The 11,709-nt window shown below is 38.1% G+C and overlaps 1 long non-coding RNA gene across 1 annotated transcript in view; it reads right to left on the bottom strand.

Moving 5' to 3' along the window:
* Positions 1-778: 778 nt before the first annotated feature.
* LOC143231516 (uncharacterized) overlaps positions 779-11,709 on the bottom strand; it is a 30,480-nt gene continuing 19,549 nt past the window's right edge. Inside the window, exons 6-7 of the long non-coding RNA XR_013016959.1 lie at positions 11,113-11,190; positions 779-1,216 (exon numbers count right to left, since the gene is read on the bottom strand). This is a non-coding gene — a long non-coding RNA (uncharacterized LOC143231516). The remainder of the gene's footprint in view (positions 1,217-11,112; positions 11,191-11,709) is intronic.

Raw genomic sequence — 11,709 nt, 5'->3', positions numbered from 1 at the left:
AGAAGCATTCATCTTTCAGTGTGCACAAGGACATATGCTGCATTTTCATTTTTTGATGTCAAAGAATAAAGATTATTTTCATTTTTACTGACTTTGTTTAGTTTGATACACACTTCGAAGACAATGCGAGTTGTCTCATAAGAAGTGCTCTACTCATTTATCTGATACTTGTCAAGAAATCAACAGTTCTCACATGAAAATACCACAGTGGGATCCTAATATACACTTATTATTACATATTATCATTCTAATATATTTTCAATTAAATGAAATTTTGATTGTTCAAGTTTTCACTCCATCAATTTCTTTTTCTCATAGTCAAATGTTAAAAAAATGATTTGAGCTTTTAAAAAAAAACTATTCTTAAATAACTATACATAAAACATTTCCATAGTGAACATCTGACATTCAGATTTAGCTTTATATCAATAAATATTACTAAATAATATAATTTAAGAGCAACAAACAGATTTGATACAAGCTGAAATATCAGTGGATTTAAATATTTTAAGCCTTCTCCAATCAGTAGCATAGGAACTATGTGATGTTATCAAACATATTTTACAGATATCTGACTTTACATAGTGGTATGTGCAGGAATTAAAATTTGATAGCTACTGAGAAAGGGCATTGTAAGCACAATTGTTACACACACACACATATATATGCATAAGCCATATCAACTCATGCACATACATCACATACAAAATAATACATAGTATTACATTAATCCAAATAACCAAGTCTATATGCATAGAGTTATTGGGTAAAAGGTGCCATGCTTTATCCCCTTGTGTACATCCTTGACCTTCAATACATTTAAACTGTTGCTCATGTAGAGATTTAACATACACGTGTCATACAGCAGAAGAACATTGTTTTAGTATAGGGATTTTCCTATAAAGATTCATCTAAGTAAACTATACAAGAGCTGATACCAACAAATGTCAGTAGCTGAACACTGAAGTTGTTATTATACAAATCTTATATGTAAATCATACAATAGCTCCTAAAATCAATGGAGATTTAATGTAGAAACATAGTTACAGAAATATAAAACTTGCTTAATAGCAGCTGAACCATAAGGATATTTATTATAGAGGTGGCAAGCAGTGATAGTGTAGGATAATTCTGGTGACATGACTTCATTACAATATTAATCTTCAATTAATTCTGGTTGTTCTTTGTACATCTCATCAACAACCAAATAGGAAAACTGGAGAAAAGGAATGAAACACATACAAGAAATCACATAAAACACAGAGCTTTAAAAATATATTCAATACAGGAAGGTTTAAGTAACAGATTGTTATTGATTAATTGTATAACTATCAGAAGAGAATTTGAATAAAATATAGTAGACGAAGCACTTAAAATATCTAACAAAAGTGCAAATACAGTTTAAAATACCACATTAAAATCTAGTTATGAAAAACAAAACAAAAATTAAACTCTAAATTTACCTTATGTTCTAGGTTTAAAAATAAATAACAAAAAAGACAAGATAGGAAATACTAAAAATAAAACGGAATTAACAGAAAAAAAATGTATTCACAAAATAGAATCTGAATGTAGTAGTATTTATACTGGACAAATTAAGAGAAATTTGGTCTGGCATGGCCAAGCGTGTTAAGGTGTTAAGGTGTGCGACTCGTAATCTGAGGGTCATGGGTTTCAAATCCCCATCGCTTGGCCTTTCAGCCGTGGGGGCGTTATAATGTGATGGTCAATCCCACTATTCGTTGGTAAAAGAGTAGCCCAAGAGTTGGCGATGGGTGGTGATGACTAGCTGCCTTCCCTCTAGTCTTACACTGCTAAATTAGGGACGGCTAGCACAGATAGCTCTTGAGTAGCTTTGTGCAAAATTAAAAACAAAAGAGAAATTTAAAATACAGATTGTAAGAACATGAAGGTTATGCAAGAAATAATACAATAAAAACATCAGCTACAACCAGACGTGTAAATACTACTCAACATACAACATTATTGGAAAAAATAATAATTTTAGCTCAGCCTCATAGTATTATAGCATTAAATATTGGACAAGCAATAGCAATAATGAAATATAAAAAACAATAACAAGTACTAAGTAGAGATGAACGACCAGCAAATCAATATGTTGATACATGACAACATATATTACTGTAACAACAATACAAAAATAAACCAAGGAAATATGCAAATAACAGTAAAGCAGTGCAACAGGGGTTTAAACTATGTCGTGTAAGATGATGTAGATCATTTTGAAACTTGTACATGTTAAGGGTCATTTTTAAGTGGAAGCTGTATGGTTTTAATAAAGTTTTAAACTGTGTAAATAGGAAACGTTGGTTTTAATTATTTATTATGATTGTACATATACTGTTTTTTTCCAGCATTATCCGTATAACGTTATGTCCATACCAAGCCTTTCACGTACTATTCACAATAGTTTAAACTCAGCCAACCGTATATAATAACATTTGTATGATGTGTGGATGTAGTAACTGTTGCTGCTGAAATAGCAGGTACTAATTTGGATGTCTAAAAGGTACGTAAAAATAATTGTATTCTGATTATACCTGATGAAAAAGGTAATCTTAGAGTTCATTTTCAAAGTTTGTTTTCAAACACAAATATATGTTTTAACACTGTATTTGTAGGCAACAAAATTCAAATTATCATTAACCATAAACATTGATATTTAATTAAAAATTACACATCAAAAATAAAATACAGCAAAAAACTGAAAGTTTAGACGATAACAATTGAGTTACCAAACTAAAGCATAAATAATCTATAGCAATATTTCTTCTGCTAACTTAAATGTGTTATTGAGCTAAAGCCTCATTACAAAAAAACTTTAAAACAGAGATACCTCTATGCGTATTAAGCTCTCTCAAAAGTTTTAACCCACATTCAGTACAAGCCATCAAGAGCAAACTACTTATATCTCCTGATCACCTAGAGTTGGGTCAGTGACTTGTGTAAAAAATAGTTTTTCACATCTGTTGGATTAAAATCAGTCCGAGCATGGAAGGCACGTTGCTGTGAAGTAGATGATAGAATACAAAAGCATTTGATGCTGAACTACCTGCTAAAGGTAATAAACTGCAACCAATAAGAAAACAATGAGAAGCCACAGCTATAACTGAAAAACTCTTCAAAGGAATTTCAAAGGTATTACATATACACAGCTGGAGAAAGATCAATCACAAAAGGAATACTTTCAAAATACAACAGATCTCTTAAACTAAGAAATGGTTTTACAACTGTGTTAATCCTAAGAATTCATGAGTGAAGCCAAAAAGAAGAAAAACCATAATATGATAATCAATTGGTCCAACAAGGGGAAAACCCTTGACTGAAAGACCAACTTTTAAAATCAATCCACTTATACTCGTAAATATACCTAAATGAAGGGGGAATTGAACAATCTAAAAAAGAAGCGATCTGCTGGGTGTGTGATTGTGTGTGTTTTTCTTTTAGCAAAGCCACAAAGGCTATCTGCTCAGCCCACCGAGTGGAATCGAACCTCTGATTTTAGCGTTGTAAATCCGGAGATATACCGCTGTACTAGCGGGGGGCGATCTGCTGGGACAAACTGGGCATCTTCACGAGAAATTAGATAACTATGTGTCAAGATTATAGAGGATATGAAGGAGTGGATTAGATTCTGATGACAGAAGTTGATCTAGATTGGTTGATTTAGTGTTTTATGGCACAAAGCAGCTAGGCTATCTGCGCCAAACGACCGGTAAAAGGGTAAAAGTAAATATAGTAAAATTCATAAAAGGAAATGAAGGTTAAACAAAACAGCAATTAAAAATATAAATGGCATAAAACCAATGTTGACATCCAGTCTACAATGTTAAGAGAGAAACTACAGAAAGAGAAGTTATAAAGGACTTTCTGTAGCATTATGGTAACTATCATAACCTGCCAGGAAGACTAACAGGTAAGTACAAGAACCATCATCAGTCACCTGAAGTTGGCCTTTCCAGTCCTGGTTCCGTGTTATGTGTCTTTACAGCGATTATCAAAGGGTAAAGTAATAAAAGTGTTAAAAGACATGCAGCAAAATTGTAATAACTCGCCAGGACGACTAGTTCAAACGGATAGTTCAAACAGCAGCGTTAGTCACATGAAGTTGGCCTTTCCAGTCCTGGTGTCGAGTTATTTAATGTCACGGCCATTTTCTAATTTCAAATCGAACTAGAGAGATTGTGACTCTTAAAAGGGAAACACAATAAAAAAGGTTTAATGAAGAAATATAAAACACTTAAATGAGGTTAAAAAGATTAATGGCCGTTAAAAAACTAAAAACTTCATCAAGGTCGACAGTGTTACCGTCACCAATAACACTGTCTAATGTTATGGACAAACCCTGGGACAGAACATGTTTAAAAGTGCCGTCGTTGAGAGCAGTAACAATGGCAAGAAAGTAAAATGTGGCTTACAGTGATCTGAGTGTTACACAAACTACACATTGGTGCATCAGTTCCAGATAAAAGAAAACGATGAGTTAGAAAACCTGTGACCAATGCGTAGTCTTGTCAGAACAACTTCCTCCTTCTGATCCTTACGGAAGCAAGACTGCCAAAGTCCAATGTAGGGTTTTATTTGGAAAAGCTTGTTTTCGCGTTACTCACTCCAAGTCGACTGCCAGCTGGCACGGAGCCGAGCCTTGAATGCAGGACCATAGTCCATGTATGAAACAGGTACAGTGGTGATAGTGCCAGAGTAGATAGATTTAGCTGCCGTGTCTGCAAGCTTCTTCGCGTGAATACCAATGTGGCCCGGTATCCAGAAAAACTGAATAGAAGTAGATGTTAATGAGAAATGGGCTAGTCGGTTTCAAATATCAGCGTGAACAGGGTGTAAACCAACGTGAAGCGATTCCAGGGCCAGTAGAGAACTAAGCAAGTCAGTATAAAAAATGTGCAATTGGAGTACTGCTTAGCTTCAATATGATCCAGTGCAAGAGAAATGACGTACAGTTCAACAGTGAACACAGAAGCTGTAGAGGGGATTCTGCGTGCAACCACCAAACTGCAACAAACCATGGCAGAGCCCACACCTGATTTGGAACCATCCGTATAAATTGGAATGGAAATTTTGTTCAAAAGATGTTCAGTAAATAAAAGATGGTACTTCCAATCGGGAGTATCTGCTTTTCTCATATGACTTTAAGAACGGTCACATTTGGGGACTGTAATAAGCCATGGTGGGATGGGCTCACCAGTAGATTCTGCAATGTTATCCAAGGACAGACCCAATTCATCCAATTGCGCCTGGATGCGAAGGCCAAAAGGAGCAATGACAGATCGTCTGTTCTGAAAAAGTATGGCCCACCGAGGAAGGAAAACACAACCCCAGGTGGGATGCTTTGGTAAGGAACGAAATTTCGAAGAATATTGTAAAGACAGTTGCAAACGGCGAAGGTGCAAAGAAAGTTCATGAGATTCTACGTATAAGCTCTGAACTGGGTTGGTCCAGAAAGCCCCAGTGTAGAATTCAAGTCTTTGATGATGAATGGGGTCCAGCATCTTTAAGGCCGAGGGTCTGGCAGAGCCATATACCATTGATCCATAGTCGAGTTTCGACCGAATATGAGTACGATATATCTTTAACATAGAACATCGATCCACTCCCCAACTGGTGGTAGAGAGAACATGGAGGATGTTCAGTGCCCTTGTGCATTTCACCCATAGCTGCTTTAAGTGTGGTATAAAGGTCAGCTTATGGCCAAAGATAAGCCCCAAGAACTTGGTCTCAGGGACCACAGGAAGCGAAACTTCACCGATGCGGAGTTTAGGATCAGGGTGAATACCCCGTTGGCGGAAAAAGTGCATGCAAATAGTTTTAGAGAGAGAGAAATTAAAGCCGTTCGCCGTGGTCCACCTTAGTACACTATCGAGGGCAGTTTGTAGCTGCCGCTCAATATATCTCATGTTCGACGGCTGACACGAGATGTGAAAGTCGTTGACATAGAGCCCATTTGCAACAGTGAGAGGGAGCTCTTCCGTGATGGCATTAATCTTTATACTGAAAAGTGTGATAGTCAAAACACAGCCCTGAGGGACCCCAAGTTCCTGTATAAAAGATCGGGAAAGTGTCGAACCCACACAACCTTGGAATCTCTTGTCTGTTAATTTTTTTTTAAATAAACATGGGTAAATGGTCACCTAACCCATATATATGGAGGTCTCGCAAAATGCAACACCTCCATGTTCTATCATAAGCCTTGTCAATGTCAAAGAATATTGATACAAGATGTTGTCGTTTGAGAAAGACTTCTCTGATTGACGTTTCAAGTCGAATTAGGTGGTCCATGGTGGAGTGCTGTCATCGGAACCCACACTGGGTGAGCGGGAGGAGGTTGTTTGATTCGAGGAACCAAACAAGACGAGCATTAACCATCCTCTCTAAGGTCTTACAGAGACAGCTTGTCAAAGCAATTGGATGATAGTTTGAAGGAATCTTGGGATCTTTCCCAGGCTTAGAGAAAGGTAAGATAATAGTCTGTTGCCAGGCATTAGGAAAAACATTCTCCTGCCATATCCAGTTAAAAACAATTAGAAGAATATCAAGAGAAGCAGGAGATAGATGGCGCAGCATGTTATAGTGTACATCATCTGGTCTAACAGATGTACTGCCAGACCGATGAAGGGCCATTTTCAGTTCCACCAGTGTAAAGGGACGATTATAGTAAAAGAAACAGTCAGTTCGAATGCAAAGAGGTGAACGCTCCACCCGAGTCTTGATTGCCAAGAAGGTGGAGGAATAAGCAGAAGTGCTAGATATCCGACAAAAGCTTTCACCTAGAGTATCGGTGATGCTTCAGACATCAGCTACCTGTTGGCCATCAGAGAGTAAGATCGAGAGGGGTACAGAATTGTAGTGCCCACTGACCTTTCGAACCCTGTCCCATGTGGCCTTGGAACTGGTGAAAGAAGATATGCTAATTGTGAACTTAATGTAAGATTCCTTCTGGTTTTGACGTCTTACCCACCTAGCATGTGCACGGTCCGCTGGAAAGCGATGCAGTTTGAAAGTGTAGGATATCTACGGAAAGTATCCCAGGCCCATTTTTGAGCCTTCCATTCCAAGTGGCAGGCAGGATTTCACTACGGACAAGGATATATTAGAAAACGTGTCGAGGTTTTAGGAATACACTGAGCAGCTGCTTGTATAATACAGTCAGTTACTGCTGCCACACAGTCGTCTATTCATGGCTGACAGATGATGGCAGGATCAAGTTCTGCGAGAGCAGTGAAAGTGGACCAGTCTGCCTGATCCAGGTTCCACCGGGGCACGCGGGTAGGGTGGCATCGACCATAGCCAGTCTCTCTCAAAAGTATAGGAAAATGATCATTGCCTAGTGGATTATTGTCAACCCTCCATGAAAAATGGGAAAGCAACGAAGGGGAGCAAACCGAGAAATCAATAGCAGTAAAGGATTGACTAGGTGCGTGAAAATAAGTAAAAAAACCAGTATTGAAAAGAGAAAGGTTGTGAGTAGAAAGCATATGCTCTTCAGAGCGACCCTCCTATCAATAACAGCACTTCCACAGAGGGGATGATGTCCATTAAAGTCCCCCGGGATTAGAAAGGGCAACTGTTCAACAAGAGCATCAAGGTCCAGGTGATAGGTAGAGAGAACAGTGACGGTATGACCCAAGGAAACACGGATGGCTACGGCCTCCAAGGGTGTGTTGAGTGACAAAGACAGGTTGGGCACATGCTGATCAACCAACATGTGCCACCTGTCCATGTATTCGTCCATCACACAGCCTGTCATTTCTGTACAGAGAAAACTGCCGAAAAGTGACTGTATCGGCAGGTTGTAGAAATGTTTCTTGTGAGGAAAGACATACAGGATTGTAGGAAGCAATCAGTATTTTGAGAGGTATCCATTGTATCAAGGTGGCCATTTTTAATGACGCATAGGCGAAGTGGCTGGAGAACCATTCTGTTTACGACCAAATCTTTTTTCCTTACTGTCCTTATTCGGAGAAGGTCTATCGACCTTCATGGATCCTGCTCTGGGTCGATTGGGCAGGTCTTTGTTGTTGGAAGGGGATTCCAGTGACTGAGGACGCGAACGAATGATTGTTTTGCATCTTAGAGTGGGAGAAAAAGATGTATCTGAAGAAATGCCTGTATTTGAAACCAAAGGATGTGGATCTTGGGGTTTGTTGGAATGTATGGGAGGAACAGACATGGGTGTAAAAATTGATTCATCAACTTTTTTTAACCATGGAGGTCAAAAGCCTTTTCATTTGAGAACGATTCTCTTGGTGGCACAAAGAGATCTGTCTGCACTCCCATTGTAGTTGTGGAACGAAGTGCAGCGGCATATGTCCGAGATGAAGTGGTGGACAGCAATTTCCGAACCTCACGATAACTAATGTTATGAGTCGTTTTCAAATGCTGCACCTCTTTTTCCTCCAACAATTTAGGGCAAGAATGAAAGTAGGAAGGGTGAGAACCATTGCAATTGACACAATGTGGGTCCGTGTTACACTCATAGGCATCGTGGTCCTTACCACTACAACGAGCACATGTCAGGGAACCACGACATGACGTCTTTGAGTGGCCAAACCTCTGACATTGGAAACATCGGAGAGGATTTGGAATGTACGGCCGTACTCTGCAAAACGAAGATATCTATCGGCAGTGTAACTCCATCTTTGCGAGTGGAGATGCGCCTCACTGCAGAAACTCCTTGAGTGGAGAAACCAGCGAGAATCTCTGACTCAGGAACGTTCTTCAAATCCCTCAAAACAATAACTCCTCGTGATGAATTCAAGATAGCATGAGGGGTAACCTCAATAGGTACATCCCCAATTGTCTTTGAATTCAAGAGGAGCTCACTGTGTTGAGATGTGGATGTTTCAACCAATATGTCTCCAGAACGAAGCTTCTTTACTGACTTTGGAGAGCCCAGCAAGTCCCTCCAGTCCCTTCAGAGTCTTCAAGACGTGGACGTTTACCTGTTGACTGTTTTTTTTCACTAATTTATTTAAATTTTTATTAGGAGGATCCATAGGAAAAAAACATTTCGGTGCCCACTGACCCCACCTACCATGGAGGCCAACGAGGGGACGCACTACAATGTCAAACAAGGACACTGCAGCAACGCCAGGGTTTCGTGAGTACTATACCCAAACACCAGCATCAGACACAATGTCCACAACACCCGTTTAGAACTTCGAACACTGGTACTTAGTTGACTTTAGCCCAAGTAGACCAGCCGATTAACCCAAGGGGGCCACCCAAAGGCCGCCAGTCTACAGGAATTCAAGGCCAAAGTAGTGTGTTAGGGTTGGACCCCTCAACCACCAGGATCCTCTCCTCCCCTTCACGGGTCGCCACGCGTGACAAACACATGGGTGGATGTTTAGATCCCAGAGGAGGTAACATGAAGAAACAGAACCTTCCCTGGGAGGGCCCGTCACCACGTACAGGAATCCACACCGAGGGGTGTGTTGATCTAAAATGGATAAAATAAGAGCAAAAGGTAATGGAGGGGCACATTGATGCAGGAGCAGCCATCAAACCATGGTTAGGCTGGTCAGTAAGAAGCAATCAGAAGGTTTCACACGGAGTGGCATGGATGATCGAAATAACCCTGTAAAGAGGAAAGATGTAAGGATAAACATACATGTCTTTTTTTCAGTCCAAACTTGATTGATTGCACGGACAGGCAGAACAAGAGGATGAGGAACCTAAAGTCAAAACAGATAAGATGGTACTTCATGACTAGTGAAGAAAATATTTCTTTAGGATCAGGATACTTTTGCTACAATTCGTGTAAGTATTCTACATATAGTAAACGAGATATATGATGATCATAAACTTGCACAAATATTCTACCTTAGGTAAAGGTTACATAGTACATTACATGGTCTATATTCTTATACTTGCTTGACTCTGTGACTGTGTCATGTACTCATTGGGTGATGAGGAATACTCACAATGAAGGCACAGCCACTTGAAAACAAGAAGAATAAAAGACTATTCTACAGGAAAAATTTGTTGAAACAGAAAAAAACAATCTACAACAAGACTGAATGCATCTGAAATATGACACAACAATGATATAAATACAAAATATGAGATCCAAGATTGAACCAAATTGGGAATGAGAATGGGTGCTACCTTGCTGATTGATATAAGCCATCACTGAAGAATTGTTGGAATAGATCGTGACCAGCCCATTCCTGGCAAGATGAGGAAAATGATCCAAAGCAAGACACACAGCCAGAAGCTTCAGGACATTGATATGGTAAGATCTTTCGACTCAACACCACTGATCTCAAGCTTCCTGCTGATTGACTCATGTATCCTAGCCCTGAAAAGAAGTGTCTGTGAAGATACGCAAATCTGTTCTAGTAGGAGGAAGCAGAACACCCAACAACATGTAAGCCTTGTACAACCATCAATGAAAGGAAAGGAAAAGAAAAAATAAAATCCTCCTGTAGGTCTTGCATAACTTTCCATTGTTCATGCAGAGCTCACTGAAGAGACCTCATATGTGCTCAACTCAAAGTGATAAGGGCTTCAATGAAAGATTAAATCCCTAAATACAAGAGAACTTGTGAGTTGTAAGAGAGGGAGTGGCAAGAAGAACATGGAGAACAGAATTAAACTTAAACAGTGAACAAGAATAGTTATTTATGTGAGAGGAGGTAATGAAAATATATACAAAAATAAACAAAAAATTGCAAACAACAAAATATAGAACTGAAAAATAAAAGTTCTTGCTAAATTGTTTAGTATAGTATTGTACTAGAATGAGTCAAAATTCGCTTTTATTTAAAAAAAATAAAGATAACCATTATGATGTTTAAAATCGTGTGTGTTGTAGAAAGGTTGAACAATATTAAAACAAAGTTATGGTAGCTTAAGAAAGTTACAATATAGTATCTTTCTAATATTTCGAAGTTTTAATCAGTCCCTCTACTTATAAACTTACTGATGTACATATGAAAATGGTCTTAATGTCTTTCTTAACTTATTATTAAACATTTATTACAACTAATTGTTAAATTTACACAAACTAACCCAGATATCATAAAGACATCTTCGTTGTTTTAAATAACAGAGACATGTACGAGTTCTAACCTGGGTGTATACCAGTAGAATACTGACCCAGTCATAGCTGAACGTAGTTTCACACAAGCCACCATAAGTGGATAATTCCTGTAAAATTTGTAAATCAGAAATAATAAAAATGAAATAAAAATTTTTAACTTAATCTATTTAGTACTTGGGTGAATTACCTACATAGTTCATATTCAAGTAATAATTGCAAATTATCTAATTAACTGTATTTGTTTTGTTTGTAGTTAAGTACAAAACTACACAATGCACTATCTGTGCTCTGCCCACCACAGGTATTGTAAATTGATTTATAGCATTGTAATTCTGCATACATACCACTGTGCCATTGAGGGGGTTACCTAATTAACAAGAAAAAATAATATTAATTGGAGAAAATGACATTATCTTCAAAACAAAAAGTATGGATTTACATCAAACTTAAGGTATTATCAAAGAAAGGCTACATTAAATTTTCAAAATTACTCCTAAAATTGTTTTCTAGAAATGATTTATGAAACATAAAACACAACAGTAAATAAAATCATGCAAAATTAATCCCCTCTTCATGAAAAATATCTGGTTAAGAGATGGAAGTAAGCATACTACGAAAACTGCAAC

This window comes from Tachypleus tridentatus, chromosome 11 (assembly GCF_004210375.1).
Source record: "Tachypleus tridentatus isolate NWPU-2018 chromosome 11, ASM421037v1, whole genome shotgun sequence".
Classification (NCBI taxonomy): domain Eukaryota; kingdom Metazoa; phylum Arthropoda; class Merostomata; order Xiphosura; family Limulidae; genus Tachypleus; species Tachypleus tridentatus.
Note: the sequence above shows the minus strand (reverse complement) of the source record. Positions and strands in the feature narration are given on the sequence as shown.